Here is a 6,237-nt window from a genome sequence, read left to right on the forward strand (position 1 = left end):
GCAGATGGATTGGCACAGCTGTTTTTGATGAACAGTTGCATTTTTTCTAAAGATACATTTATTGCCATTAATGTATTGCTGATTCAACAAAATGGCCACACACATTCACACACTGTAAATAAAGATTGTGATCATTTCTTGTCGAAGGAATGCATTGAATGAATTATAAATGAATGCATATAACCGACACAAAAACGTAGGTTATTCTGGTGTAATACTTTATAATATAATAGTATATGCCATTTAGCAGACGCTTTTATTCAAAGTTACTTACAGTCAAGTGTGTAAACACATACATTCTTATATTATACTGAACAAAAATATAAACACAACATGCAACAATTTCAAAGATTTTACTGAGTTACAGTTCATATAAGGATATCAGTCAATTGAAATAAATAAATTAGGCCCTAATCTATGGATTTTACATGACTGGGCAGGGCGCAGCCATGGGTGGGCCTGGGAGGGCATAGGCCCACCCACTTGGGAGCCAGGCCCAGGCAATCAGAATGAGTTTTCCCCCACAAAGGGGCTTTATTATAGACAGAAATATATATGGTCTCAGACGATCCCTCAGGTGATGAAGCCGGATGTGGAGGTCCTGGGCTGGCGTGGTTACAATGTGGTCTGCGGTTGTGAGCCCGGTTGGACGTACTGCCAAATTCTCTAAAACGACGTTGGAGGTGACTTATGGTAGAGAAATTAACACTTAATTTTCTGCCAACAGCTCTGGTGGACATTCCTGCAGTCAGCATGCCAATTTCACACTCCCTCAAAACTTGAGACATTTGTGGCATTGTGTTGTGACAAAACTGCACATTTTAGAGTGGCCTTTTATTTCCCCCAGCACAAGGTGCACCGGTGTAATGATCGTGCTGTTTAATCAACTTATTCATATGCAACACCTGTCAGGTGGACGAATTATCTTGGTAAATGAGAAATGCTCACTAACAGGGATGTAAACAAATTTGTGCACAACATTTAAGAGAAATAAGCTTTTTGTGCACATGGAACATTTCTGGGATCTTTTATTTCAGCTCATGAAACATCGGATCAGCACTTTACATGGTGCGTTTATATTTTTGTTCAGTATATATTCAATAACCAGAATATGCCAATTTACTGTAGACCTAATATAAGCCTATTATCACCGCAAGTTAAAAATACACCTTCTGTCTCAGAACTGGATCAGTAATCTCTTGCAAATATGAGAGAAAGAGCGATAACACTGGTGTGGTTATCTGATGGAACTGATCTGAACTCTTGAACTGATCTGTGCTAAGCTTGTTCTTAGTTCCCCTTCTTTGATTGTGGCGCGATAAGCACTATTTATGTAGTCGGGAGAACTAAAGTGTCTAAGGCAAGTGTCAACACAAAGAGCATGTTCTGTCATGTCCTCATATAGGCTACCATCTCAAATGAACACCTTGCTCCAGGGCCTAGGCCTAAAGACAGTGTTTTAAAGTAAAGTGGAGAATGACAGCTGTGTTACAACTTAACAACAATGGGCCTGTGTTAAATGTGGGGAAAGACGGCTTAGTTTGTATCAACCCTCATTTTGATAGTTGCACTGTCAGAGAGAACGAAGCTGCAACGATTCATCAAACCATCTCATTAATACTGCATGCTAATGCATGAAAATAGACGTTAGGGTATCAGGCAGGCAGCAGACAGGCTGGACGACAGGAACATTAAGTTTAATTTCCTCTCTCAGATTTGTGTGAGAGAGATGATACTAGACTGCAGACATAAACCCATTTTATATGTATTGACTGAATTGATAAATAGGCTCAATACATAGGCTAATAATAATTACTGATCGTTTACAATTGTGGGATAGTGCACCATAGCCTAGCCTACATCTGGAAACCTGTAAGAAAATGAAGCAAAGAAGAATAGAATACAATAGAATATGACATGATAGACTACAATAGAATATAACATACTGGAATAGAACAGAATAGAATAGGCCTATGCCATGATGACAGTGAACCTGTCATTGTCATAAAATTACCATTGACATAATTTATGAGAAATAGGCTAAATAGATCTTCCTTTTGAGATGAAAGATTTCGTAGAATTTCGTAGAATTTTTACTGGTCAAGAATTTTCACCGGTCAAGTTTGACATGGCTATTTGGCAAATTGGAGGGAATAGCCGCCGGCAGCAAACAGAGACAAGCCGGTGGAACTAGATTATCCTCAGGACTACTAGCCGCGGAGGAAAACCGCTGAAAGTGGAAGTTACTAGCGCAGGTTACGTCACGGGGCTGGCGACAGAATGTCTGAGTGAGGCGAGAGCAAGCTGCATGTGAATGTGAAGTGAAATCTGGGAAAACAGTGCGATGCGCGAGCGTGTTGGGAGCAGTTGAGGAGGAAAGACAAGGACTCTCGGAGGAGACCTGAATTAGAATAAAATTGTCAGCAAATTTGATTACTTTGCTGTTTTAGAGCAGCAACAGTGTCTGTTTGCTCTCTCTTGTTCTGGCTGTACTTTTACAGACTGCAACTCACTGTCCAAATACTGTATATTAATTTGTTTGCAAAGCTGGCAGCCACCCTTAGGCAAATATTTGCATTATGGCACCATCATATCTGATAAACACAGAGATAAAACAATGCACATGTTCTGTGCCAGACAGACTATCAGTGTAAGCATAGCATAATTGTAATCAATTTATCAAACCTATTTGAATCAGAACCTTTACAAGTTATTTTGATTACTTGATTGCAAAAGAATGTGTGCATTTGCTGATATACACTATATATACAAAAGTATGTGGACACCCCTTCAAATGAGTGGATTTGTCTATTTCAGCCACACCCGTTGCTGACAGGTGTATAAAATCATGCACATAGACAAACACTGGCAGTAGAATGGCCTTACTGAAGAGTTCAATGACTTTCAACGTGGCACCATCATAGGATGCCACCTTTCCAGCAAGTCAGTTTGTCAAATTTCTGCGCTGCTAGAGCTGCCCCGGTCAACCTTTAAGTGCTGTTATTGTGAATTGGAAACATCTAGGAGCAACACAGACTCAGCACGAAGTGGTAGGCCACACAAGCTCACAGAATGAGACCACCGAGTGCTGAAGCACATAGCACGTAAAAATCTTCTGTCCTCGGTTGCAACACTCACTACCTGAGTTCCAAACAGCCTCTGGAAGCAACATCAGCACAATAACTTTTCATCAGGAGCTTCATGAAATGGGTTTCCAAGGCGGAGCAGCCACACACAAGCCTAAGATCACCAGACGCAATGAGTCGGCTGGAGTGGTAAGCTCGCCGCCATTGGACTCTGGAGCAGTGGAAACGTGTTCTCTGGAGTGATGAATCACGCTTCACCATCTGGCAGTCTGGCGGACAAATCTGGGTTTGGCAGATGCCAGGAGAATGCTTCCTGCCCAAAGCATAGTGCCAACTGTAAAGTTTGGTGGAGGAGGAATAATGGTATGGGGCTATTTTTCATGGTTCGGGCTAGGCCCCTTAGTTCCAGTGAAGGGAAATCTTAACGCTACAGCATACAATGACATTCTAGACCATTCTGTGCTTCCAACATTGTGGCAACAGTTTGAAGAAGGCCCTTTACTGTTTCAGCATGACAATGCCCCTGTGCACGAAGCAAGGTCCATACAGAAATGGTTTGTTGAGGTCGGTGTGGAATAGAATGACAGACTCCTAGATTATGGCGGATGGCGGTCGGTATGACACTGGCCTTTCATGGAATGTTTGACTCATCCTAATTTTGATTAAACTCATTTGTCTACTCATATAGTCAATGGATACCTTATATTGTTCTTCAGAAACTGTTAACACAAGAAAAGGAAAATGCATCTGAACTGTAATATCATAGTAAAAGTCATTAGAGATTTCATGAAAGCAGGACTATGGAAAGAACTGGGAAATAGAGTCAACCACCTTATCTTCCATATGCTGTCTCACCACCATTCTTTCTAGTGATGTGTGTGTGTGTCTTTTTCTTTCCTGAGATGTTCTATGACAGGTCCTATTGTTAGGTCATCACACAGCTGGATACCTTGGAGTGACTGGAGAAGAGAAAAGATCTATTGGAGAGGTCGTCACCTTCCCATCTCTCTTTACCACACAAACACAGGCATGCACGCACAGCACACACAAACACACACTGCCTGTGTACTAAATAATGGAAGGCGTTGCTTTCTAAGCACAGATCCAGGATCAGCTCTTCCCGAGACCAACCCTAACCAAAAAAAAAGGGTTCAATGCATATCTGACCCAGACCTAAGATAACCTACTACACCCGACTCAATCTTAAACCTATCTGTCCACTCCTTAGTGACCAGTGACCAGTGATCTAAAATAAGACGATAGGTGGGTAACCAAAGGTGGGAACCAATGGTTAGTAGTGTGAGTCATTGACATCACTGGTATAGTGAGACTTATGATCCTGGTACACCTGTTTTCATCTTAAACCTGTCCGTCCACTCCTTAGTGGCCACTGATATAAAATGACTAAAATTAGACGCGATAGGTGGGAACCAATAAGAGGTGGAACCAATGGTTAGTGACTGTGGGCATTTAATATCATACACTTAATGTTGTGGGCGCATGGCCAGCCACTTTGATTTCACTTAGTTGTTTGAGATCAGAGGTCATGAGGACAGCGTGCCATTGGCCCATTTAAAAGCATTGGAACTCAGCCTGTCTCTAGGCTAGACGGCATGAGGAAGAGCATAACTGGAAGGTTGGATTGCAGCACAGCGTTCCATAGACGTTCCATGAATTGGCACGGGCATCGGAATGCTCTACGACGAACGATGACAGACGTGTTTAGATGAGAGTGAGAGAGACCGGGCGGGCGGTGCGAGTGGGGACGTTGCTCCCCCCCCCCCCCCCCCCCACCGGAGGACTTTGGCAGGACTGGTAGGTTTTTCAGTAACAACAGGCATTCTGGCAGGCAGTGTATCAGCCAGCTCGCATTTCAAACGGGCGCCTCTCTTGACGCGGCTTTCCACTAGTCCTTCTAGAAATAATGTTAGGAGTGGTAATATTAAAACTGTCTCTCTACGGGCTGAGGGATTACTATCTCCATCCAGTCACTGCACAGCACAATGCCCTAAGCCTTCCTCAGTAGCATACTGTAACATTCAGGTGTCACTCACTCATGTCAGTGACCACAACAAGCATATTGCTGTGTATATATCATTGGCTATTGTCATCATGACTCTCTAAATTGCAAAATAACAAGGCAGACACATGCACACACAGCTATGCACTAACACGTGCACACACATGGTATGCAACAACAGAATGCATCAGTAGTACCCTACTATGTCACTTCTCCAGTATGACTCAAACCCCAGCCTGTAAGGACACGCACACACGCCACTCCTCTCCCCTCACCCCTCTGATCTGATCACAGGTCCGCTGGCGATTGCCGTTAGTCTCTGAGGACAATGTGCTATTTGTGAATCCGCCGTATGTAAACTGAGATGGCAGACTGTCGGCTGTGTCTAAAAATCACGGTTGGGGCTGGTCGCCTGCCCCCCACCCAACTACCCCCCAGAAGAGGCCCCCAAGGCAGGGCACCATGGAGGGTGGTCTGGGCTGCCCCTGTCCCCAGGGTTTGGCGGGTTGGGGGGGGGGGGGGGGTCACTTTTGGGGAGAAGCGTCAGCTGCCACGGTCACTTGGTGGATGAATGGAATAGTCAGCATCAGACAGCAGCTCACGGCTGTCAGTCAAGGATCCATCCTGAAACGATAGGTTTGTGGGCTACAACAGAGAAGGGAAGGTGACACACTGGGCCTCTCCTAACTGTGAGATGTTGTTGTATTTTATTAGACACATGCCGGTGAATTCTCAGATAGACCTTCACTTTCAGGCATACATCTCCTGACCCATCCACGTTTGGTGTTACGGATGTGATTAGAAGACCACAGAACATTCTTCAAGGCCTTTGGAGAGGACACAACGCGGTAGCACATAACGCTCATTCAGAAGCTCCATTAAGGGGAATGGGGTAATGGATTTAATTTACGGAGGGTTATACACAATATTCTTGTGAGGTGATGTCAGGGGTGACAGATGTACCGTGCAAGGTTCTCCTCAACCAGTTAATGGATCTTTAATAGAGGAAGTGGAGGAAATGGATGACGTAACTATAGCCTTGTAGAACACCCTAAAGCTAATCATCTCATACTGTACATCCAGCACTATTCTATCTCTCATATAAACACAGAACACAACACTGATATCGTA

The sequence above is a fragment of the Salvelinus namaycush genome, chromosome 42 (assembly GCF_016432855.1).
Source record: "Salvelinus namaycush isolate Seneca chromosome 42, SaNama_1.0, whole genome shotgun sequence".
In the NCBI taxonomy this organism is placed as follows: domain Eukaryota; kingdom Metazoa; phylum Chordata; class Actinopteri; order Salmoniformes; family Salmonidae; genus Salvelinus; species Salvelinus namaycush.